The sequence below is a fragment of the Podarcis cretensis genome, assembly GCF_951804945.1.
Source record: "Podarcis cretensis genome assembly, chromosome: 12".
Classification (NCBI taxonomy): domain Eukaryota; kingdom Metazoa; phylum Chordata; class Lepidosauria; order Squamata; family Lacertidae; genus Podarcis; species Podarcis cretensis.
The window spans coordinates 13,711,513-13,736,708 of NC_137181.1; the positions used below are offsets into that span (position 1 = coordinate 13,711,513).

Sequence of the window (25,196 nt, forward strand, 5' to 3'; positions counted from 1 at the left end):
TGCCACCTTGGGTGCAGCATCCCATTAATACAAGCACTTGGGGATCATATAGATCCATCATGACTGCAGTGGGCTGGGCTATGCCCACAACCTGAATGCAGCCCCCATAAGATAGCCTAGGAGAGAATCCGGCCTTTGAATGGGGAAACATTATCCACCCTTGTTCTAAATCAGGCATAGGCAAACTCGGTCCTCCAGATGTTTTGGGACTACAATTCCCATCATCCCTGACCACTGGTCCTGCTACCTAGGGATCATGGGTCAACATTGATGCCAAAATCCAGCATCGCTTGAGCTCTGCGAGTGTGGCTTTCTCCCAATTGAAGTGCAGAGTGTTTGAGGACCGGCACATTTGCAGGGAAACCAAAATGCTTGTTTACAAAGCTATTGTACTACCAACCTTGCTGTATGCTTGTGAAACATGGACCACTTATAAACGCCACCTCCAACCTCTCAAAAGATTGAATCCACGGTGTCTCTGAAAAATCTTACACATCCCTTGGGAAGACAGGTGAACTAATACCAGTGTACTGGATGAAGCAAATATCACCTGATTCTTCAACATCAACTTTGTTGGACTGGTCATGTTGTGCGGATGCCTGATTATTGTCTTCAAAAGCAACCACTCTATTCCGAACTTAAAAATGGAAAGTGTAATGCTGGTGGTCAACAAAAGAGATTTAAAGTCTGTCTCAAGGCAAATCTTTAAAAAGGTAGCATAAACACCAACAACTTGGAAACACTTGCCTGCAAGCGCTCCAGTTGGAGAACAGCCTTTACCAAAGGTGTTATGGGCTTTGAAGACCCTCAAACTCAGGCTGAAAGGGAGAAGCGTGCTAAGAGGAAGGCATGCTTGGCAAATCCACACTATGATCAACTCCTGCCCGGTAACCTATGTCCCCACTGTGGAAGGACGTGTGGATCCAGAATTGGCCTCCACAGTCACTTACAGACTTATTGTTAAAACCATGTTTATGGAAAACAATCTTACTTGGCTATGAGTGATCGCCAAAGAAGTCCCAAAACATCTGGAGGACCGAGTTTGCCTATGCCTGTTCTAAATCTTACTTGCTGTGCATAAACTGGCCAGTGCTCCCACTGGAAGAACTTAGACTTCCTGTATGGAGATTCAAATTAGTTCGACTGTTTTCTGCTTGCAAATGTAAGTTTAGATTTTAAAAACACACACATCCTAGAACGTCCCTCTGACATGCTTCCTTCTACAGGTGATTTAACAGGACAGACTGTTTCTGCAAAGTTGTGACCAGCAGGTTTTACTGGCTATATTGGAGTCATTTCAAGGAAATGATTTAGGACAAAGCAAATTCGGGGCCCATGTGATTCATTTGTGTTGGAGACAATTCACATCCCTTCTAACTCTGATTCTATGCATGATGGAGAGAGGACTGCTTCATGCCACTTCCTTGATTACTGTTCATCTGGGTGGAAAATATGATTTATGAAGCAATTCTGAATGGTCATCCAGATAAGTCTAATGTAAGTACAGGGTTGGTGGCTGCTGGGATAGCTCAGTCTGCAGAGCACGAGACACTTCATCTTGGGGTCGTGGGTTCGAGCACCACATAGGGAATAAGATTTCTGTGTTGCAGGGGGTGGACTAGATGACTCCTATGGTCCCTTCCCACTCTTATAATTCTATGTGTGATGGAGAGAGGACTGAATCCAGGCAGGCATGCTATTGCATGTTTGGGACATGCTTCTTGGCAGTTTAAGCCAAGCATAGATAAACTGTAGCCCTCCAGCTATTGTTGAACTAAAAATCCCATCATCTCTGATCAGTGGCAATGCTGGCTGGGACTGATGGAAACTGGAGTCCCACATCTAGAGGACCGCAGACTCCCCATCCCTAATATAAACGAAAGAGTCTGAGTTAATCAAGGCAACATTCCCAAAAGAATGGTTTGTGAATATTCAGTTACTTTCAATACCTCGTATGAACTATAGTATTGTTTATACATTAGCATTCTCTCTCCGCCCACCCCCCACTTTGTTAAGCAATGGGTTGTTGTTTTTCCTTGTTGGCATGCACACTTAGTGCACAGAGAGGATTTTTATCCGCAATAGTCACAAAAAAAGCAGTGAACTGGCCCAATAATTGCATGTGGGTTTGAAATGCAGTAGATGTGTGTGTTTAGTGGGAGGTGGTTAGTGATAGTAACCCCGCTTCCTCAGTGCCACTGCCTGGATCCGGATGATTGGAAGGAGAAGAGCGTACTTTGCATCAAAGATCTGAAAAAAAAAAGTGATCTTCTGAAAAGAAGTTTCAGCCGCAAAAATATTCGGAAATCCCTGGTTTTTCAGTTGCATTAAGTTTCTGCTGATGCAAGTGGGAAGAGATGGGTGTTTCTACTTACCAGCCGTATTACTTATGCTTGGGGTTAACATTAGTGGAAAATTCCTGCAGTGTTTAGTGAGCCTTTCTTTCCTACCTGTTAGCAGAATGCTGAAATGGAAAATTACCTGAGAATGATTCAGTAGGCATGAGTCCAGCTGGGAGCAGAACCAAGGAGAACCTGCAGAGCTGAATTTTAGCCACACAATTCCTTGCATACATTTGTTTCAAGACTATATCATCTTACAATATGCTAAGGATTTTGTACACCTGCCTTATAGGACACACGCTTGACATCTTGCCTGTTGGAGCCAAGCAGAAGCAAATTATTAAATTAAAATTAAAATTGCCTATAAGGCAGCGACAGCAGCAAACAAAATAATCCAGTGCTGGAGCTTTGGCTAGCCAAAATATGAATATATATATATAAGAAGGGCAGCTCTCATTCAGGACATTTAGCAGCCAATGTAGAGAGAAAACGCTCAGAACTGGGAATCTGACAGCATCATAGGAAGCACATCTGATGGGTGGGGAGTGAAGAGGAGAAATGGATATGATTGATCTGGGTCTGGGATTCTAGGTGAGTCTGGGTTACTTAATCCCTATCAATGTCTTTTTACATCACCTACCATAATAAAACATTTGCATGGCTTAAATGTTTGAACTGCCCAAATGTTCTTGAATTCTCCTTTCTGCCCCCGCCGTCGGTAACATAGCTGTCCCTTTTTGAGTCTGGCTGCCTCCCTTTAAGAAAATAAAATAAGCCCCAAGACTGCATGACAAAATTGTTTTTGAAGCAGAAGAAAAGCTGTAGGAGTTTCTTCATACGCAATCCCTTCTGCCTCTGCATATGTGACAAAAACGAAACACTGCAAATTACAGACGGGCAGAATTTGTGGCAGTTTCCATGACAGCAGCAGTTCAGAAATGCACACAGTATCTGGTTAATGAAAGTGTCTTCCCAGTTAAGTGTTGCACTCATTTCTAGCAGTTTGAGATCCTGTTCCCAAGGATGGTTAGAACAGGCATAGGCAGACTTGGCCTTCCAGGTGTTTTGGGACTACAATTCCCATCATCCCTGACCACTGGTCCTGTTAGCTAGGGATAATGGGAGTTGTAGTCCCAAAATATCTGGAGGGCCGTGTTTGCCTATGCCTGGGTTAGAACTTGCAGAAAGGAGAAGCTTGTGAATGATCTTGCACGTCTCAACCAGACCAAGTGTGTTTCAGATGTGCTGTCTGTCGTACTGCTGTCTCTAGATACCACTTTACTAAGGTAAAGTTGTGATCCATGTTTGTTCCCGTCACCATGGTAGAAAAATCTGTGGTATGGCTGTGATTAGAAGTTTTGTGTAAAGGCGCCCCCATGTGGTGAACGCATGCATTTCAGGCAGAAGACAGAATTTGCTGTTTTCAAAATACTGTATAATCCAGTGTGTTTAGTCTTGACAGCAACATATAAGAAATAGAACAAATTGTGGTGCTGTTTTGATTTCTCTTTCTCCCCCTTTAAAAACTGGTAAAGTTCACATTCCAGGACAGTATTTCCCAACTTGAGCAGTTTTGATATCTAGGGCACACACAGTGGATTTTCCTCCTAAGTGAAAATTGGATGCCTACCTAGTAGTAGTAGTAGTAGTAGTAGTAGTAACAACAACAACAACAACAACAACAACAACAACAACAACAACAACAACAATGCATTTTCTACAGAATGCAAAGACTTGGCAAATTAGCAGAGTATAAAAATACATTTCCAAAAACAACATCACTACATAATATTGTCATTACAATGATGACTGAAAAACTACCATCATTCTTATTGGAAGACGATTTACCTGTTTAGATTTTTGGTACACATTCCTCAGGCTAAAAATGTTAATAGCAATGGTTCTGATACACGCACCTCACTTTTGAATAGTCTTGCAACTATTCAAGACACCATTTCCTCCTAAGCAGGTACATTCCCTTATTGCCTGCTTAAAAAATAAGGTTGCATGTTAAAGCATGCACCCAAATATGCATAAAGGGGTAAGAATATAATAATTTCCACTCTTTAAATGAATGCCTCTCTTTGAGCACTTAAGGACTAAGACAGGGCTAAGACACAACTTGGGTGGAGAATCTTCTGTGCATCCACAGTTACTCTTGTTTTGACAGGTGAACATCAAGCCTGGGAGCTGCTGGTTTTTCTGTTTTCAGGAGAAGCTGCCTGTACTTTATTTGGTGCAGAAATGACATTTAAATGCAAGAGAGTGTATTTAAAAGCATTGCCACGTTGGTAATGAAACTATTATGCTCTACACAAATCTGCAAAGCAGTGTCGTGGTTCGCATGCCCATGGTGTCTGCTCTCATAGGATCACACCAACAGCCAGAAGAAATGATGTTATGCATTTGCTTCTATTTCCATGGGGCCAAGGCTGACATTTTGCAATTTGATTTATATTGTCGTCGTCGTCATTTATTAAATTTGCATACTGTCCTTCATCCAAAAAATCTCAGGGTGGCTCACAGCATAAAAATGCAGAATAGAACCACAAAGTACATAATAAAACAAAAACAAAACCAATAACACTGCCTCCCACGAACACATTTAAAGGACATAGAGTGTTAATCAGCCTAATACCTGGTTTAAGAGGTTTTTGCCTGGCACCTAAGAAATGCTGAGGAGAGTATTTCCAATGTGAGTAACACATGGTCTTCTTTCCTTTTTTTTAATGCAGGGAAATCTTTCTGTTTCAGTTGTTGTTGTCTTTTGTGCAGTAATAATTTGTCTGCATTCTTCTGATTTCTACTCATTCATCTGCTGATGTCTCAACAAGAGAGTTTGGGTTTCTAACTTTAAAGCATTTAAGAGCTGAACAGCAAAAAGAGGCCCATCTCACTTACGGTTTTAATAACGCAATATTGCTCACACACGTTACAAGGCTCAGGTTAGATTTTGCCCGATTGCTCCTTGCTCCCGTTGGCTGGCACAAAATGTTCCCCCCTCTTCCCTTGGAAGTGGGCGCTCTGCTTCTTGGCAGAGTAGGAAGAGTGGCAGCCACCCAATCTAGTTTGTACCAGCAGCTAATAAAACAAACTGGAATAGAGTTTCAGAAGAAAGCTCCAGTTTTCCCTTTTTGAGTTCTGCTCCAAATGTCCCAGGCCATATGCTTCTTCCGTCCGTTCTTCACACGCGTCTATGCTCTGCTGTAAACTTTAAAAAACGGGTCCAGCTTTTCATAACTCAAAGGGATAAATCTGGTGCCAGATCTTGGGCTTCATCTGAAAGTACAGATGGGAGAAAGAGGTGTTTGCCAGATAAGTTTTCCACCACAGCTGCTCAGGCCTGCGATGCTAAAAGGCAGGTAGAGCTGAGAAATGTGAACTTCAACATCAGAGAATTGTGTATACAAATAAAAACCCCAAAGCTCTTTCCATAGCAGCTAGCCTGGTTTAGTAGAGAGAAATGGCGGTCTGATTACAGTGGTACCTCGGGTTACATACGCTTCAGGTTACATACACTTCAGGTTACAGACTCCGCTATCCCAGAAATATTACCTCAGGTTAAGAACTTTGCTTCAGGATGAGTACAGAAATCGTGCTCCAGCGGCTTGGCAACAGCAGGAGGCCCCATTAGCAAAAGTGGTGCTTCAGGTTAAGAACAGTTTCAGGTTAAGAACGGACCTCCGGAACAAATTAAGTACATAACCAGAGGTACCACTGCATTCGCTTTTAGTGGTGGTGAAAAGAAGTCAAGCTTTTTAAAATTTTGTGTGGCTTTGTTGCTTGTAAGGGCAAAGCAGAAACAGGAGGAAACAATCTGGGAAATAAGGGGTAAGTAGTGACACGGGGACGCGGGTGGCGCTGTGGTCTAAACCACTGAGCCTAGGACTTGCCGATCAGAAGGTCGGCGGTTCGAATCCCCGCGACGGGGTGAGCTCCCGTTGTTCGGTCCCTGCTCCTGCCAACCTAGCAGTTCGAAAGCACATCAAAGTGCAAGTAGATAAATAGGTACCACTCCAGCGGGAAGGTAAACGGCATTTCCATGCGCTGCTCTGGTTCACCAGAAGCGGCTTAGTCATGCTGGCCACATGACCCAGAAGCTGTACGCCGGCTCCCTCGGCCAATAAAGCGAGATGAGCGCCGTAACCCCAGAGTCGCCCACAACTGGACCTAATGGTCAGGGGTCCCTTTACCTTTAGTGACACAGGAGCAGAGCAGGAACAGAGAGCCCCAAAGGTTGTAGCCTTTCCTCATGGGGAATTGCTCCATTCCCTTGATCATTTTGGTTTGCCCTTTTCTAAACCCTTGTGGAGCTGAGGTGGCCAGAAGAGTACACAGTGTTCCAAGTGTGGTCGCACTGTAGATTTGTATAAGGGCCTTTATGATATTGGCAGCTTTGTTTTGATTACTTTCCTAATGATCCCTATCAGGGAATCTGCCTTTCCCCACAGCTGCCTCACACTGGGGCAGTGCAAACAGATCCACTATGTAAAAAGAAAAAAAACAAAGGGGGAACATTCTGAAAATGATTACAGCTAAAAATATCTAAAAGCAGTTATAGTGAGAAACATTCCATGCAGTGATCTTGGGCCCTTAAGAAAAGGTGACTGGCAAGATCCAAAGGGGCAGCAGATCCAATGTAGATCTTTATCCCCACCCCCCACCCCGCTGCTGATGTACATCTTCACTCAACCCTTCATCTCTGGCAAGGCAAGGTGGGAGACACCATTTGGTGGTTTGCCTCAGGTTCCAAAATGTCTTGGGCCGGCACTGGTGTCCAGGAACTGTATTCTCCATCCATCCAATGCCTGGGTATACAGTTATGTTTTTAAATTCCCCCTGAAAGTTAAAAATGATGGTGACAGGTGCACCCTCAATAGGGAAGGCATTCCACAACTGGGGAACCAACACTGAAAAGGCCTTTATCATGGGGCAGCAGCAACTGGGCAGCCCCGAGTGGTAGCACCACCAACAAGGCCTCACTTGCCAATCACAGTGTCTAGGATCATTGGTGCTCTTTTAGACTTGGGAGCCAAGCCATTTAGGGCTCCATAATATGCTAGTACCAACACCTTGAGTTGGGCCCAGCAGCTCACTGACAGCCCATGCAGTGCTTTCAGGACCAGGATCACATGGTCCCATCAGGCTGCCCCAAATACCAACCTTCTGCACTAGCTGCAGCTCCGGACCATCTACAAGGGCAGCCCCAGGTAGATCACATCGCAGTAGCCCAAATGGGATGTCACTAGAGCATGGACAACTGAGGCTATCCTGGTCTAGGGATGGCTATAGCTGGGCTTAAGGACTCATAGCAACAAAAGCCACTTGAGACTCCAGTGACAAGCTGGAATCCAGGAGTGTTCCCAAAATATGAACCTGATCCTTCAGGGGGAGTACAACCTCACCCTCTCATAATAATAATAATTTATTATTTATACCTCACCCATCTGGCTGGGTTTCCCCAGCCACTCGGGTGGCTTCCATCCGAATATTAAAAACAATACAGCATCAGATATTAAGAACTTCCCTAAACAGGGCTGCCTTCAGTTGTCTTTTAAAAGTAAAATAGTTGTTTATTGCCTTGACATCTGCTGGGAGGGCGTTCCACAGGGTGGGTGCCACTACCAAGAAGGCCCTCTGCCTGGTTCCCTGTAACTTGGCTTCTCGCAGTGAGAGAACCGCCAGAAGGCCCTCGGCATTGGACCTCAGTATCTGGGTAGAACGATGGGGGTGGAGACGCTCCTTCAGGTATACTGGGCTGAGGCCGTTTAGAGCTTTAAAGGTCAGCACCAACACTTTGAATTGTGCTTGGAAACATACTGGGAGCCAATGTAGGTCTTTCAAGACCAGTGTTATATGGTCTCGGCGGCCACTCCCAGTCACCAGTCTAGCTGCCACATTCTGGATTAATTGCAGTTTCCGAGTCACCTTCAAAGGTAGCCCCACATAGAGCGCATTGCAGTAGTCCAAGCGAGAGATAACCAGAGTATGCACCACTCTGGTGAGGCAGTCCGTGGGCAGGCAGGGTCTCAGCCTGCATACCAGATGGAGCTGGTAAGCAGCTGCCCTGGACACAGAATTAACCTGTGCTTCCATGCGCCTCCTAGAGCTGAAAAGCCAATAGTAAAACCAATTTGTTCATAAGAACATAAGAAGAGCCTGCTGGACCCATCTAGCTCATCTTGGTCTTGCAGTGGCCAACCAGATCCCTATGGGAAGCCTGCAAACAGCACCAGAGCCCCACAGCCACCCTCCCCAACTGCATTCCCAGAAAGTGGTATTCAGAACACACTGTGTCTGCCAGTGGAGGTACAACATTGTCATCTGGCTAGTTAAGTCCCAAAACAGTCCAAGACCCAAAACGTTTGTGAGCATCTGAATGCAATCAGAAAGTGACACTGCAATATTCCAGATGAAGATAGTTTTTGCCTTATCTATTTTGAGAATGACCTTCAATAGGTAACTTTTCAAAAATTCATTAAACTTGCACATTCATTAAAGTTACACAATTGTTTTAATCATGGCCTATAAGGAAAAAGAGAACCCACTTAAAAATCAGAATTAAACAGAATGATTAAAAATTCAATTTCTCGACTGCACTAAATGGCCACATTCTCTTCCTTTGTCGATTAACATTGCAAAGTACAACCCCCCCCCCCCGATTGTGAGATACCGGCTGCCGCTCAATGAAATCACATTTACTTTCAGGATGATAAGCTGCATCAGCTAGAAGCAGGAGCCAGATATTAAAAAACGAGGGATTTTGCCCACATAAAAATATAATTTCATACTTGACTTCCTACCTCACTTCAAACACCACATGGTGCCGTGGTTTAGCCCCTGTTTGCTTCTCCTAATATTTTTGTCTCTAATAACAATATCTTACCCATGTCAGGGGAGCACAATAGATCTTGTCTCCTTCTGTTGCTGCAGGTAACTGCGCTTGCGCCGCTGAATGTGACTGAGCCTCATTCACACGTACCTTGGCCTGCTTCGTGGGGTCATTCACAAAACCTTTTTGAGCATAGTCAACACGCAGTAAATCTCTAGTGAATCGCCTTACCGACTGCTCTTGCAAATAGATGGGCCGGTTCTACTGTCAGACAGACTGAGGTGCCTGCCTCTTAGGCAAGAGGAGCTGGGAGGCAGCAATGAGGAATGTTGAGGATGTGGGCAAAAAGCAGGAAGATGCCTCCTGCCTCCAGTTTCCCATTTAATATTTTAATGATCCAGATCAGAATATTTGCATCTCTCCCCCTGCCCTGTAAAGGGGGGATATCATATGGAGAAGAGCAGGAAACAGTTTAGTTTCTGCCATTTCTATTCCAAGTGGAAGAGAGTCCATATCCACAGTTGGGTCTTGAGCCAAAATGCCGCTCCTGCACCAACTCCTACAAAAGCAGCTTGAAGAACTATTTCTGTTGCTTGTCTGTCAGTTGAAACCTAGCATAGTGGAGGTTGGCCCAACTCAATCATGCTGTTAAGATGCACCTAACACTTCAGAGTCCAGACGAGAGCAGAGGAACCTTAACAAAAGCAACATTTAATGGAATTGTGAAGCTTATCTAAATGAGGAAAAAAGTATGGGGGGGGGGAAAGTTATTTCTCATGGCAAGAAGCTGATCCTCTGAGATTTCCCTGGAGACAAATTCAGCAAATAAAAAAAGAACAAGAACCTTCCTTCCATAAAACCAAAGGGAATTGTCAGCTCTGAGGCAGAAATTGGAGAGCCCACTCAGGCAAGAAGTGGATTAGGTGATCTCCTATCACAACACGTGCTTGTTACAGTGCCTTGAAAGGCTTTCTGCTCCCCTCATTCATTTCCAGCTGTGGAAAAGATTGAAAGAATAAAAGAATACATATTTTTGCAATCCTTAATACAAGGTGTTCCAGATGGGACCATGGCCTATGCTTAGAGCCTGCAACCTCCACCTTTACAGGGCTTCTTGTTGCAATGCTTCACAAAGCATTTCTTGGTGGTCATATCGTCGACAAAGGAATCCTGAGCAAGACCCATTGAACTCAGTGAGACTTAGCTCTGAGTAAACCTGCTTAGGATCACAGCTTCTCACACTGGCCCCTTTCAAGCTTCTTATTAATTACAGCTAGACGCTAATTGGTTCATATTTAGCCTAACGTAACTCCTATAGAAGTCAATGGGAGACCAATCAAGCCAATGGCCCTTGATTATGAACAAAAGGGAAATCTTTTGTCAAGGAACATGAAGCCACTTGAACACTTAAGAGTTCCAGTTACATCCTTAAGACTAGTCAAATTGTGATTAAGTCTTAAGCTGCCATTCTTAAAAGGCTCTAGGGTTGCATGGGGGTGCCACCCTATGGACAGGGGGCAAAACAGCTTCGTTTGCTGCTTTTCTCATGAAAACGAACAATTCCCTCCCATCTTTAAGTTCTAGTAATTCAGCACTTTGAGGTTTTGTTCCCCCTTTAGCTCACAGGAGCTCACCCCCAATTCCCAATCTGGTAACTGAAGCAACCATGTCTAGATACTTCTCCCTAGAAGCTAAACATATGGGATGGGCAGACATGTCCATTGTGGTTTCTCACTCCTTCTGATTTTCTCATTTCTCCATCCTTTAAAGAACTAGGTAGGCCTGACCTACCTGCTCCACTCCAACTTCCACTTCTACCTGCAAGAGTCCAACTCAGCTGCTAGAAGCCCCCAAGAGAGTAGCCAATGTGACAGAAAAACACGACTGACACCTTTTATCCAGGTAAGTGTTCCATAAAAGGAAGGGCAACCATGACATCACCCAGTATAATGGATAGTTTCATTCCAGCTCAACCCAAGATGCCAAACTATTGGGAGGGCTTCAATGGAATGCTATTATTGCAACGAATTCTAGAAGTCTATTGTGTGGCCATGCCTTTTTGGACCGTCTCTACCCAAGAAAATAATCTGACATAGCACAGGTATTAAAAAGGGTAACACTCAGAAACTGCCCTCTGCCAGCTCTTCAAAACAGAGGACCATCCTCTGTAAAATGGGATACGTGGACACCCCATTCGTACTCTTCAGTAGTCAAGGCCAATGTCAGTAATCAACACTGGGCACTGGGCAGTCCCTGGGGAATCAGCACCCTAGATGTGCTCACCAGCATCTGGCCAATGGGCATCTACAAACCACCTTGTTAAATTTCCCACAATGCCCTGGAGCGAGAGGCATTGTGGGGCATTGTGGGAAATTTAAAATGGCAGCCAGGCAGCATCAATTGGAGGCTGGCACTGATTGGAGGAGTAAACCAAGAGGCCACATAGATGGCTTCACCCCCATCTGCATTTTACTCTAGTGGGGAGAAGGCTGTTGGCTCTTCTTATGTTCCCCACAAATGTGTAAACTAGGGCTGCACTTCATGTATTGGACATGGTGGGCTTAGTTTCAGGAAAGCTTGCACTGCCATCAATTTGAATTTAAAGTGCCACAAGGTATGTGTGTGTTTGTGTGTGTTGTTTTCTTTTTCTTCATGAAATCCCAAGGCTATACTTTTCCTCAGTGCTACCCTTCAGAATGTCATCTGAGCAGGAGGTTCACTCTTCTTTGATCTTTATAAGCCAGTACAGTGGTACCTCGGGTTACAGACGCTTCAGGTTACAGACTCTGCTAACCCAGAAATAGTACCTCGGGTTAAGAACTTTGCTTCAGGATGAGAACAGAAATTGTGCTCCAACGGTGCGGCCGCAGCAGGAGGCCCCATAGGCTAAAGTGGTGCTTCGGGTTAAGAACAGTTTCAGGTTAAGAACGGACCTCCAGAATGAATTAAGTACTTAACCCAAGGTACCACTGTATTTAACAACCAACAAAACAACAGCGACAGCTCCAAACTCTACAGCTTTCCATGAAAATTTCCACAGTGCATTTCCTTCCCAAATACCAGAAGCAACAATTTCATGATGCGGTTTCTGAAGAGGCCACTGGAGGGACATATTTACTACGGAAAGGGAGAGAAAATCAGCTGCCTTCAATGCACCCGTGGCGGAATGGGAGACAGCAAATCCGTCAGTTCTGCTTAAAAGCGGAGAATATAACACAGCCTTGGTTATTAGCTGAATATACATAGGGAGGCAGGAACAAAGGGTAACAGAGCAGTTTATGCATCCTGTATATTGCTAAGGCCCCCAGCCTCGTTTTATGACATTTGCAAGGCAATGCAAGGAAATTGGATTGTTTCTCATAATTTTTAAAGCATTAGCCCCATTTTAATGGGGGGCAAGTTTAATTGCATTTTAGTAGTTTAATGGGCATTGTATTATGGGCTGCATTATTTTCACTTTAATATCTCTACCTGCTCTGAGGTCATGGGATGGGATGGGATAAATTCAAATAAATTGCTCAGCCTCTGTATGGAAGCTGCATTGCTTGACCTCAAAGCCAACCCCTGACTGATCCTAGATGTGTGTTGGGGCATGGTTTGGGGAGCTGGGATTGCAATTTCTCACTGGTAAGGAGAAAGCAAATTAAACGTGCCCAGAGAGGCCATTCTCTCATTCGTTCGCATATTCTAGACAGGGTTACCAAATGGTCAGAATTTTATCAGCTTGGGTTTCACTCTATTGATCGACTGTTGGAACTAGAGGATGAAAATCCTTCCCCACCCCCAATAAAAAACCCAGCCAAGTCATTTTAACATTTTGGGTGATCCACTTTTGAATTATGATGCTGGAGGAGACTCTTGAAAGTCTCATGGACTGCAAGAAGATCAAACCTCTCTATTCTTAAGGAAATCAGCCCTGAGTGCTGACTGGAAGGACAGATCCTGAAGCTGAGGCTCCAATACTTCTGCCACCTCATGAGAAGAGAAGACTCCCTGGAAAAGAGCCTGATGTTGGGAAAGATGGAGGGCACAAGGAGAAGGGGACGACAGAGGACGAGATGGGTGGACAGTGTTCTCAAAGCTACCAGCATGAGTTTGACCAAACTGCGGGAGGCAGAGGAAGACAGGAGTGCCTGGCATGCTCTGGTCCATGGGATCACAAAGAGTCGGACACGACTAAATGACTAAACAACAACAACTTTTGGACAATGCATTCAGCCAGACCATGTGTGTGCATTTCCCCCCTGAACATGCCAGCCACTCCAGAGGAGAAACTGAGGCTTCCTTTGAGTGACCACTTCATTCTTCAATGAAAATAATACCTACAGCATATCCGAATAGTTTCTGGGTAGGCAAATAATCATTCCCTTCTCAAAGAAAAGACACTCTGCACATCTTCATGGCTATTTCCCACCTAGGTCTATTAAAAAAAAAATCATTGGGAGAAGAACTCTGCTTATACTCAGGGACACTCGCAATTTGTTTTTGCATGTGAAGCTTGGCAAATTTTAGTTCCAAGTGCCCACATGTTGGAAACCAAAGCCCCAGCTCAGTTAAGGACCAGCACTTAAAGTGACAGTATTTCAGAGAGGTAGGATATTATTTTGGCAAACAAGTCATCTTTTGATAATGAAGCTGTATTTCTTGCTGATGTACATTTCCTTTTCTCTTTCTCCGTATACCAATAACAAAGGAATATATCAAGTTGTAAATTGTGTAGTTGTTTCTTCCACACAGCGGAATGCACCCACCAAATCTTCATCAATCCTGTATGGCAAAAAAGTAATTTTCTTCACCCTGGAGAGAAGGATTCCTCTGACAAGGACTCCAGCCCTTTTCTTTTTAAAATATGATAGCCAGCCAAATGTGGAAACCTGAAGATAAATATAAAATACTAGTAAATTCAGCTCGCATTTGTGGATACGTGTGCTTGGCTGCTAAGGGAAATCTGTCCAAGACTTTTTCAAGGAACAACAGAACTACCTCAGCCCAAATTTTCACTCCATATGTGGTCTTGGCGACTCCCTGCTTGTGTGGTGTCCTCTAGCTGTCAGCTTCGATTGATAGGTATTAAAATGTCTCATTTTCAGATTTTTCTAGTAAACAAGGGGGCTTGAATTAAACGTGTACCAAATTTCAACTTTACAGGTGACAGGGAAGTACCCCTGTAGGGCTAGAGTACAGGAGAGGTGTTGAAACACTCCATTATCACCCCCTTCCTTGGTAATCAAGGTTTCATGGATTGTATACAGATGTTGACTTTTCTCTAGGTTGTTGTTTAAAAAATGACCTTCCTAACCTGTTTGCCTTTCAGCAGAGAAAAAATGTGTATTTTCCCCATACACCAGGAGGCTGGAAGAGGTGATTTTGAGCAGATAAATAGTAGGAGATGCATTTTCCTCCCGTGAAATGGGTGGGGTGGTTTTTTGCAGTGCCACGCAGAGCCTCCTTACTTCCTCTTGACACCTGGGAACCAACCTGTGGCTGCATTGGCTCCTAGTGGGCAGGTGGACCAGCAGAAGGATGTCTAGTGCCAGAGGGAAAAGTCCTCCTGAATTCAACAGTGCTCACTTCCAGTTTAAGCAGCATTAGGATTGCACCCTCAGTTCCTACTAACTTTAGCTGGATCATAACCTCATTTCCTGAAGTTCTTCAGTATCTATCAAGGACATCACTTGCTGTGCTGGTATAAATTTAAAGTAGGAAGCTGCCTTCTGCTAGGCCAACTGGTTTGTCCATCTGGCCCCTGTATAGTCTACTGTGACTGGCAGCAGCAGCAGCAGCTGCCGGACAGAGAAAGGTCTTTCACACCACCTGCTACAAGTAGTGGAGTCTGGTCCATTGGGGTGAATGGGGAACTGCCCCACCAACCACAGTTGCCCCCACCTGCCTGCCTGCTTACTTCCATCCAGCGCAGGGGGATGGCATTAGATGCCAGCTTCCTCCTCCATAGTCTCAGTGTTGCCCCTGTAGAACCGAGTTCAGGGAAAAGTACAGTATGGGGACAAAGTTAGAATGTCTGGTATTGGCTCTGGCGCCTCCTACTGCTGGGCTCCCTGCATTCCACCCTATCAGACCCAATGGGCACCACTGGACCCAAGACATTTTATATGCAAAGCTTGTGCCCAGCTACTGAGCGACACTCCCTTGCCTATGAATGGGTTGTGCCAAATGCTATAATACCATTGCATCCCCAACCATACATTATTCCAGTGCTGCAGGCAAACACACCAGTGCAAATATTTACAATTGGGATGTCAGATTAGAATTAATGTTTGATTATTATTATTATTATTATTATTATTATTATTATTATTACCACTATAAATTGTCTTGCTTGATTTCCCCCTTCAGTGGCCATTATTTCCTCCAAACCAAAGCTCTAAACCTGTATGCACAGGTTTCTATTTATCACAGCTAGTTAAGGCTGAGCTTGGATTAAGAAATGTTTCAAATGCCAGTTCATTAAATTAAATTGTATAAAGGCAAATTGTACTCTTTAGTGAGCAGGTCTTCTCCCAGATGAATATGCACCAAATTGCAATGTAAAATATTAATTTCTTCTTTATACTTGCTTTTAGGAATGCTGTAGCCGGTTCCGGTGAAAAGCTCCAATTTTCTAATTTGATGTGAATGTTAACACTGAAATCATAAAGTAGAATTTCTTTTGCTCTCCAAGGAATGACTAAAGACTGAGCCCATATTTAATTTGCATAGTATATTACCGATTAATATATTTTCTTTAAAATATCCTTCTTGATTTACGCTTCATTTTCATTCTCCGCTTTCCAGTGAAAAGCTCACACACTGAAAATGGGAAATTTTGAGCAGGGTAGCTAAAGCAATGGGGCAAACAGGGGACGTAATGGAGTGAGATATATTAGATCAATGGAAGAGGTCAGAGGACAACGCTTGGAGACTGTGGCCTATGGAGGTGAGGGGATTAGGGCTACAGTTCTATGCATACTAACCTGGGAATAAGTCTCATTGAGCTCACGAGAGGGAAAAGAGCCACATGGTAGCAATGCAACTCGTACCTGCCTACTCATGAGATTAATTGAGTTCAGTGGGGCCTACTCCCAGGTAAATGGGTACAGGATTGCAGCCGAAATGTGTTAAATCTAGACCTTGAGCACCTCTTGTGCTTTTAAGAGTGATTTTGCCATTCACCCTGAATTGTGAATCTTAAAGGAGCCTGTGAGATGCCAAATTTCATATATTGATTTGAATGAAAGAGACGGTTCTTTGGCTGCAAGCCTTTAGCATGCTGTACTTTTCGTATTCTAAAGGCTGGAGAGAAATTCCATTTCCTCTGATGATAAAACTTCTGCGAGATTCAGAGCATTAAAGAGGATACAGCAAGGAAAACAAGACAGACAGACACACACCATGACTGACAAGGCAGTTTCCCATTAAATCTACAGACAATTTCTTTATCAGGCAGCTAAGATGACATAGGTAATTTTGAGCCAATGCACCACCTGCAAATGGTGAAAAAGAACATCCACAAAATAAAGCTGTGATATTTTTTTTAAGAGCTCATTTTTCCTTTTATCTTTTGGGGTTTTGGAGTGGGTGGTGGGCTTTTTTTTTTTGCACCTTTAAGATGCATTCCAATCACATTCCCCAATATCTATTTGTCGCCAAGATAACTAAAGCATCGAATGAAAACTGTAAATGTGATGGCTTATCTCAAATCTTGCATTTCTAGGCTCTGAGCCCTCCCCCTCCATCCTAAGACTTGCGATAAAAATCGCCAGGCCCGGAAAACTTGATAAAGTTGCAACCTAACAGCAGAATATTACATGTGGGAGCGATGGATAATTCAGCCTGCAATCAGCAGTTCAGCTTTGCTCCACAGTAGTCCAACTGAAATTCACATGGACTGGGGCTTTTGCTGCAGAAAGGACTATATTGAGGAAAAGCAAGTGCAGGTGTAAGACATTGTTTAGATGAGGGACAGGGAATTTTTGGGTCCTGCAGGTGTTACTGGTGCACCAGCTGAGCCAATCTGGCATTCCCATGCCTGCTGCCTTGTCCCTCATTGTGGGAGATTAGCAGCCAAACCTAACAAATGTATATTCTTGCTAGTTAACATGAGAAGGGGCTAATTCCACAGAGTTGATAGACCACAGAAATACAAGTGGTGGAGAGGGCTCTGTGTGATGTCATTTCCCTCATTTCCTGGAGAGGAAGGAGTATGTAGCACTTCCTGTTCCCCTCTCTCTCTCTGTTCCTTTGACCAACTTTGGATGCAGATCTCTGCTTGCTGCAGCTTTAGGCAAATGGACCTGGAGTTGGTTACCCTGTAAATATAGCTATTTTGCCTGCATAGCTGCCATTGCTGTGAACCAATGCAGGACTGCAAACTAAGTAAATCTTATTTTTTAAGCTTCCTTCCCAGGTTGTTGCCTGATTCTTTGTTAAGCAGGGTAGACAGGGGGAAAGCCATCTTACTTTGTTGCTGGACTTGCTGAAAACAAGCAGCTTAATTCCTATGCTTTTAATTTGGCTACCAGGGTGAGATTTTAAAACTCTGTTCAACCCATGGTAACCTTACCCTAGAGGCCAAGTCAGACACTCTCCTCCCAAACTATAAACTTCTCCCTCAGCCAGGAAGAAAGGGACAAATAGTTTCAGCAACATCGCAGGATGGGTGTTTTCATTTGCAGCCATTTTCTTAACAAACACTGAGAACAGAGCTTTGTGTAAGAGCGATTGTACCCATTACACCAAATGGAAGGGTATCTAGAGTTCTGGGCTATACGCCTTAAGATTGAAAAATTTTATTTGAATTCTCCCAGGTCACTCTGCCGCCACATTCCATGCAGAATACCTGACAGTTTCTAAAAGGTTTTGGGAAGGGGTCATAGCTTGGTGGTAATGGAGGACACACTTGTGCATGGAGAAAGCCCCAGGCCTAATTCCTGGCTTGGGAAATGACTCTCTTCTGATGCTGCCAGTCTGTGTAGACAGTTCTGGACTCAATGGCCTGATTTGGAGGCAGCTTCAGGTGTTCTCCCTGAGACCTCAGAACTATGTCAATACCTAATTATAACATAATTAGGAACAGGCGTGGCCAAACTTGGCCCTCCTGCTGTTTTGGGACTACAATTCCCATCATCCCCGACCACTGGTCCTGTTAGCTAGGGAGGATGGGAGTTGTAGTCCCAAAATATCTGGAGGGCCAAGTTTGGCCATGCCTGATTTAGAAATAAAAGAGCCAGGACAGGGTGGTGACTGGTGTTGGATTAACACTGCAGAGAGGCTCTAATCTCTCTTCAGACACACCATGCCAAGCTCCTTGTGGAAAGGCTGGAGTATAAATTTTAACAACAACAACAAATTCTTGCGAATAATTTTATTAACCTCTGGCACACCCAGTTATCCTAATCTCCAATGAATGTTTGCTTTAAATCTCCAAGGTGGTGCTTTCTTTTCATCTGAACATGTTACAATCTAAGAGGAGGCAGGCAAGTACTGTATTTTTCGCCCCATAGGGCGCACCGGCCCATAAGGCGCATCTAGTTTTTTTGGGGGAAATAAATAAATAAAAATTTATTTCCCCCCCCAAGGTGCGAGGCTGGGGTAGGGGAAGCCCGAGCTTCCCCCGACCCCAGCCCCCAGAACAGGCTGCTCTCCGCAAGCCGTGGGAGCCGTCCCGCGGCTTGCGCAGAGCTGCCCGAAGCCCCGGCACGACTGCTGAGCGCGCCGGGGTTTCAGGATAAGAGGCAGCGCTGCGCAAGCCGGGGGAGCCTTACGGATAGTGCACACCGACTCCTCTCGCTCTCCAGGCTTCAGCGAAAGCCTGTATTCACCCCATAGGACGCACACACATTTCCCCTTCATTTTTGGAGGGGGAAAAGTGCGTCCTATAGGGCGAAAAATACGGTATGTCTTATTTGCCTAGTGTAGTCTATAGTCCTTCTCCTGATATTAGCTTTACCTATACTGGAATACTTTGTATGTGTCAGTGGTTTAGGGACAATTTGCATACAGTGGTACCTCAGGTTAAGAACTTAATTCGTTCCGGAGGTCCGTACTTAACCTAAAAATGTTCTTAACCTGAAGCACCACTTTAGCTAATGGGGCCTCCTGCTGCTGCTGCGCCGCTGGAGCAAAATTTCTGTTCTCATCCTGAAGCAAAGTTCTTAACCTGAAGCACTATTTCTGGGTTAGCGGAGTCTGTAACCTGAAGCGTATGTAACACAAAGTGCCCTCCATGGATGGAATTCCCCTGTGACGTTTGAGGTTCTGGGGCAGGCAAGTTAACAACAGCAGAGGTTGGGTGGCCATCTGTCATGGATGCTTTAGTTGAGAGTTGCATTTCAGGGGGTTGGACTAGATGACCCTCAGTATGTCTTCCATCTCTACAATTCTATGATTCAGTGATCATAAATAATCCTTGAAGGAAGAACATGTGAACTGTCCCCGGACTAAGATGACCGTCAAAGTACTTCCCCAACTAGAATGCCTTTAGTTCTATATAAAGCGCATCTTCCTCAACATCTTAGGGCCTCCTTCCTTGAGAGCTGTTCAGCTTTAATGCCCTCCTTCAACGTCCATTACCTGATAACATTTATTCTTCAGTGACAAACACTGTTAAACCGGAAGACAGCGAAAGAAACCAAGGGATCTATTAAGAAGGCAATGTTATGTGTGATTATTCTTGGGTATTCTTTTTCTGACTGCTATAAACGGGTGACAGAAACGTCTTTTTGCGGCTGTCTCCCCATTGTCACGTTCCCCTCTTCGTCTTTCCTCTTTGTGGGGATAAAGATGTCTTGTGTGATGTAGGCTGCTGCGAGTTCAGGAGCAAGAGACTTATGTCGCTTTAGTCCATGAATCACAGCTCTTGTGCCTTTCCCCCACTCATAAAGAATAGGATTTTTATTATTACTATTTTTTCCTCCCTGTGAGGCAAAGCTTTTTATATCAAACAGTATTTTCAAGAGGAATGAGATTGTTCGGGCAGTGGTAATAACGGCAAGGCTTTCTTGCTTTGGGGTTCATTTTTTGCTTTACGATTACCCGCTTGAAATGGGTACCAGCCATATTTTGCAGGAGAGCTACAATTCTGAGGCTGGCACCACTGCCCTCATTAAGGTCAATTGATCATCCTTGCCTCAAGGAAATGGGAGGGAAAAACCCAACAAGAGATGGGTCACTGTACACGATGGACTCAGCGATGAATGTGGCCGGATAGAGATTCTTAGCTTTGTTGGGTTAGTTGGTCCGTGCAGACAAGTCTATCAACGAGAAATGTGTCATATACAGATTTCTGTTTAGTAGACCTTTCTGTCTCGGGCTTCTCGTTTATCATTGTCTCCCTGACAGGAGCTCTGCCCTGTTATCCTGACTTGTATGTCATTTATCAGTGTTAAGTACAACAAAAGAACATCCCTTTAAACCCTCTTTAACTTTTCACATGCTTCTACTGTTGAATAATGGTAGCTGTTGCCATTGGCCCAAATATCCCGTTTTGTTGCTTTTCCTTTCAGTTCTGTTAGCTGCACAATAATGGGCTGAAATGGCTATAAGAGCTCTTGGAAACCTAGCACATATATATGTATATTTCTGCATGAGTCATATACCCTCCCCCAGTTTTCGTTTTTAAACTTAAAAAAAGAAATGCAGGGGAACAGCATACTATAAAGATTTGCCAGAAAGGAATATTTTGTAGGCCCACCTAGAGTTGGCTATAAATATCACTTATAAGGCACATTAGTATTCATTACCACAACAGGGCTAAATGATTTTTAAGCAGGTAGGCACTGGGTAAAACAAATATTTGTACTTTAGTAGGACTGTGGAATGAATATTTGACATGCTGCAGCGGAATTATCGTGCGAGAAAATTCAGGTGGAATTCTTTTCAGGTATTGCACTTGCTCGCAACTTGGGCTTGTACTTTGGAGTTTTGTTTTTCACCCCGAAAGGCTTGGTAACAGAGTTTTGACTTTACAGTAGCATTCAGACTCAAAAAGCAAAATTGCGACAGAAAACAGCCCTTTAAAAAAACACCCACCAATCACCTTCATTAAAGCATCATTCTTCCCTCTCCCTGCCAGAGATTTCTTACATTCTAGCCATGTTTTACAGTCACCTGTTATTCATATACTCCAGGGGCAGTATTTTAGAAAATGGATTTATCCCTAGTTTTACCTGTTAGCATGCTGGGGAAATGTGTGCTAATTCTCAGCACTAAAAGCACTACCTCTGTCTGCTCCCTCTTTTGGGCTGAGAACACTCCTTTGCGTTTAATTCCTGCTATTTTGAACAGTATAGTAAAGTACTTTGCTCTTTGCTCTCTATATCTCTCTCTCTCTCTCTGTGCGTGCACACACAGGCCTAAAAACACAGATGGAGAGTCGCCAACTTTACAACCGGACTTTGCAGCTGTGCCTTTCACAGGAGATTAATCTGAAGCCATTAGCAGGTGAGAATGTTTATCTCCATCCCAAGATAAGCTTTTTTTAAAAAAATAATTTTTATTCAAAATTAAAACAAAACATATTATCCAGAAACATATCATCCTTATTCCCCCCCCATTTTTCCTCCCTCCCCCACAAAACCCACCCACCACCACCCCCCTGCTTCCCCCAGTTCCAGTCTTTGATTTCTCTAAGAATGCTGTTTTCTGCATGTTGCACAGTTGTATAGATCCTCAAACTTTTTAGCTGATCATCATCAATAGAAAAGTTTATTCAAAGCCAGCCAAGGAATCCAGTTTGCTTTGTTGCGTCTTCAAATACTTTGTAAAGGGTTCCCATTCATCTTTAAAGTCACAGTTACCCCTTTCCCGTAGCTTATATGTCAGTTTTGCCAGTTCTGCATAGTCCATCAATTTTTCTTGCCATGATTCTTTAGTTGGGGTTTCTTCAGTCTTCCATCCTTGTGCTATTAGAACTCTCGTGGCCGTTGTCGCATACATGAAGATGTTTGTCAGCTTTTTTGGCAGATCTTTCCCTACAATCGCTAACAAAAATGCTTCAGGTTTTTTAACAAATGTTAAATGGAACATTTTCTTCAATTCATTGTATATCATTTCCCAAATTTTTAAAATTACATTACAATCCCACCATATATGATAAAATGTCCCCTCCTTTTCCTTACACTTCCAACATACATTTGAACTAGTTTTGTACATTTTCCCTAACTGCACTGGTGTCGTGTACCATCTGTACATCATCTTCATGTAATTCTCCTTCAATAAGGAACAATCTGTAAATTTTAAATCAGTTTTCCATATTTCCCCCCAATCTTCCATCATAATGTTTTCATCCCAAAATAAGATTTAATTACTATCAACTGGAGTACATCAAGGCACTGATGGGGCACAGTTCTGCGACTGGTTAAAAAAGTTGGCAATCCTAGGAGTGGCTCAGATATGCCCCACATGGAAATGAGGACCCCCAACTGCCCTGTTCATTTATACATTACATGATATACTTTAAACGTGTATGGTTCCATCTTCATACAACCTAAGCCAGTTTGAATCTAATTGGTGCATAAAAGGGTTAAACCCATAGAGGAAGCAGTCCTGCCAGGCTTAGCCTATGTCACTTCCCCTCACTTTGGGAGGAAATGGGTCACCAAGCCGTTGTTGTTCCTCTTTTCCATGTGAATTCAATATATAAGGAGCTCTGAGCTGGTCATTGCAGCTGCATGGCTTTACCAAGCCTTTTGTTTCAGACCGGAATGGAATCTGAAACTAGCATTCCCCCCCCCACCCCAATACCAATAGTTTAGCCTTTTGTAACGAAGCAGCATTTTGACTGCCTGTGTATTTTTTCCGACTGCGCTATGGAAGTGCATGTGAGTCTGACCTTTGAAGAGTTTTGTAAGTAAGCCATTTTATGACTTACCAAATGTGTGGTCTATCTCTGTGCTAGGGATGTGGGGTAGTTTGGAAAAAGCTTTCAAATGGGAGCATTTTGGGGGGGCCCACTTTAAAGGTTCTACAGCCTATATTTCCATGCTTTTCTTTGATGCATGTTTTGTGATTTTAAATCTCTGCTAAGGTTCTCTCAGCAAGGAACACTTGCCCCAAACTGCGGTCTTGGCTTCTAGCAATCCAACAAAACTGTCATGGCTTCCCCCAAAGGCTCTTGGGAACTACAGTTTGTAAGGTTGTTGAGAATTGTTAGGGGATTACTGAATGGCATCATGCTTGCTGGCCTTTCCTCTTCAGCCACCCCATCAGAATGAATGATGTGAGAACAGGCTCTGACACAGGGTTTCCCAAACTTGTCTCCAACTGTTTTTGGACTACAGTTCCCATCAACCTTGACCTTGCTAGTTAGGGATGATGGGAGTTGTAGTCCAACATCAACTGGAGACCTAGGTTTGGTAACCTTGGCCTATCAGTACTTGTTTTAGGGCCCGTTGCCACATTCAGCCAAACACGTAGAACAGGGATCAGCAAACTTTTTCAGCAGGGGGCTGGTCTACTGTCCCTTAGAACTTGTGGGGGGGCGGGGCAGACTATATTTTGAATAAACAAAACAAAAAACCAACAACAATGAATTCCTATGGTCCACAAATAACCCAGGGATGCATTTTAAATAAAAGCACACATTCTACTCATGTAAAAACGCGCTGATTCCTGGACCGTCCACGGGCCAGATTGAGAAGGCGATTGGGCTGGATCCGGCCCCCGGGTCTTAGTTTGCCTACCCATGACGTAGAAGTATGAGGGTGGGGCACTTGCTTTGGAGCACTCCACTTGCTTGGAAATGATCTAAAATGAGGAGGAAGGCAGAGGTCAGCAATCTTTCTTCTCAGCTCTATTGGTATGTTTGGAGCAGGGATGAAGGAACCTGTGACCCTCTAGATACTGTTTGACTCCAACTCCCATCAGCCCCAGCCAGCATGGCCACTGGACAGGGATGACTGGAGTTGTAGTCCCTCAATATCTGGTGGGCCACAGGGCAGCCACCCTGGCCTAGCAACTACCTTTGTGGTTTGTTCATGGAATATAGATAAATATACAGTAATACCACAGTCTTCTTTAACAGCTTGAGAAAACAGGGTCAGACAAAGCACGGAGAACAGTACTTTTGCTCCGTGGGGAAAGCATTGTTCTGTCTATTGCTAGCTTTAGACTTTTGTAGTGGAATGACTGATGACAGTGAGGTTCTCTGCTTGGGATGGAGCAACAAAATGATTATTTACATGGACAGGCTTAGCCCGGCTGCTAGCCTTGCAGCTCTACCACCCTTGTTCTGAGGTACTGGAAATCTTTTGAGAGCAGAATGATGATAGTGTTACTCTTAATGTAAACTGGTTGGGACCAAGATATATACATTATGTATTTTTGTAAACCACCCTGGAAGCTCTGCTAAAGGCCAATATGGAAATCTCTAAAATATATGTATGTGTATTAAAGTGTTGTGCTGAATTCAGTTTTGGAGTAAACCAAGCAGCTATATTTCCCAGTGTGGCTTTCTGGAACAGAGCGCTTTGGGGGCTTTCAGAGCATCAATAGGAAAGGAAGGATTGCTTCTGCGGGGAGATTCTAAGTCAGTGTTTCCCAAACCTGGGTCTCCAGCTGCTTTTGGACTACAATTACCACCATCCTGGACCATGGGCCTTGCTAGCTAGGGATGATGAGTTGTATTCCAAAAACAGCTGGAGACCCAAGTTTGGGAAACCCTGTTCTAAGTCTCACTTTCTTGCACGCATTGGCTGCAAGATAGATTTATCCTGCCTTCAGCCAGTGCTTGCAAAATGCTGTCTTCTTTCTCCTCTCTCTGCCATCTCTGTGCTCAGAGCCCTTGTGCTATGGTTCCTCAGTACCTGACAGTAAGGGATTTCAGCAGGTGGGTGGGACAACCCACCTGCCAATTATGTGATGTTGTAATGAGGTCAGTGATAGATGGGTGGGTTGCCCCATTCAGCTGTCAAATTTGGCCAGTACAGTGGTACCTCGGGTTAAGTACTTAATTCGTTCCAGAGGTCCGTTCTTAACCTGAAACTGTTCATAACCTGAAGCACCCCTTTAGCTAATGGGGCTTCCCG

General features: G+C 44.0%; 1 long non-coding RNA gene across 5 annotated transcripts in view; it reads left to right on the plus strand.

The window, feature by feature from the left end:
• Nucleotides 1-21,522: 21,522 nt before the first annotated feature.
• Nucleotides 21,523-25,196, plus strand: part of LOC307199324 — a 138,416-nt gene continuing 134,742 nt past the window's right edge. For all 5 annotated transcript variants that reach the window (XR_013831869.1, XR_013831870.1, XR_013831871.1 and 2 more), the window contains exon 1: nt 21,523-21,612. This is a non-coding gene — a long non-coding RNA (uncharacterized lncRNA). The remainder of the gene's footprint in view (nt 21,613-25,196) is intronic.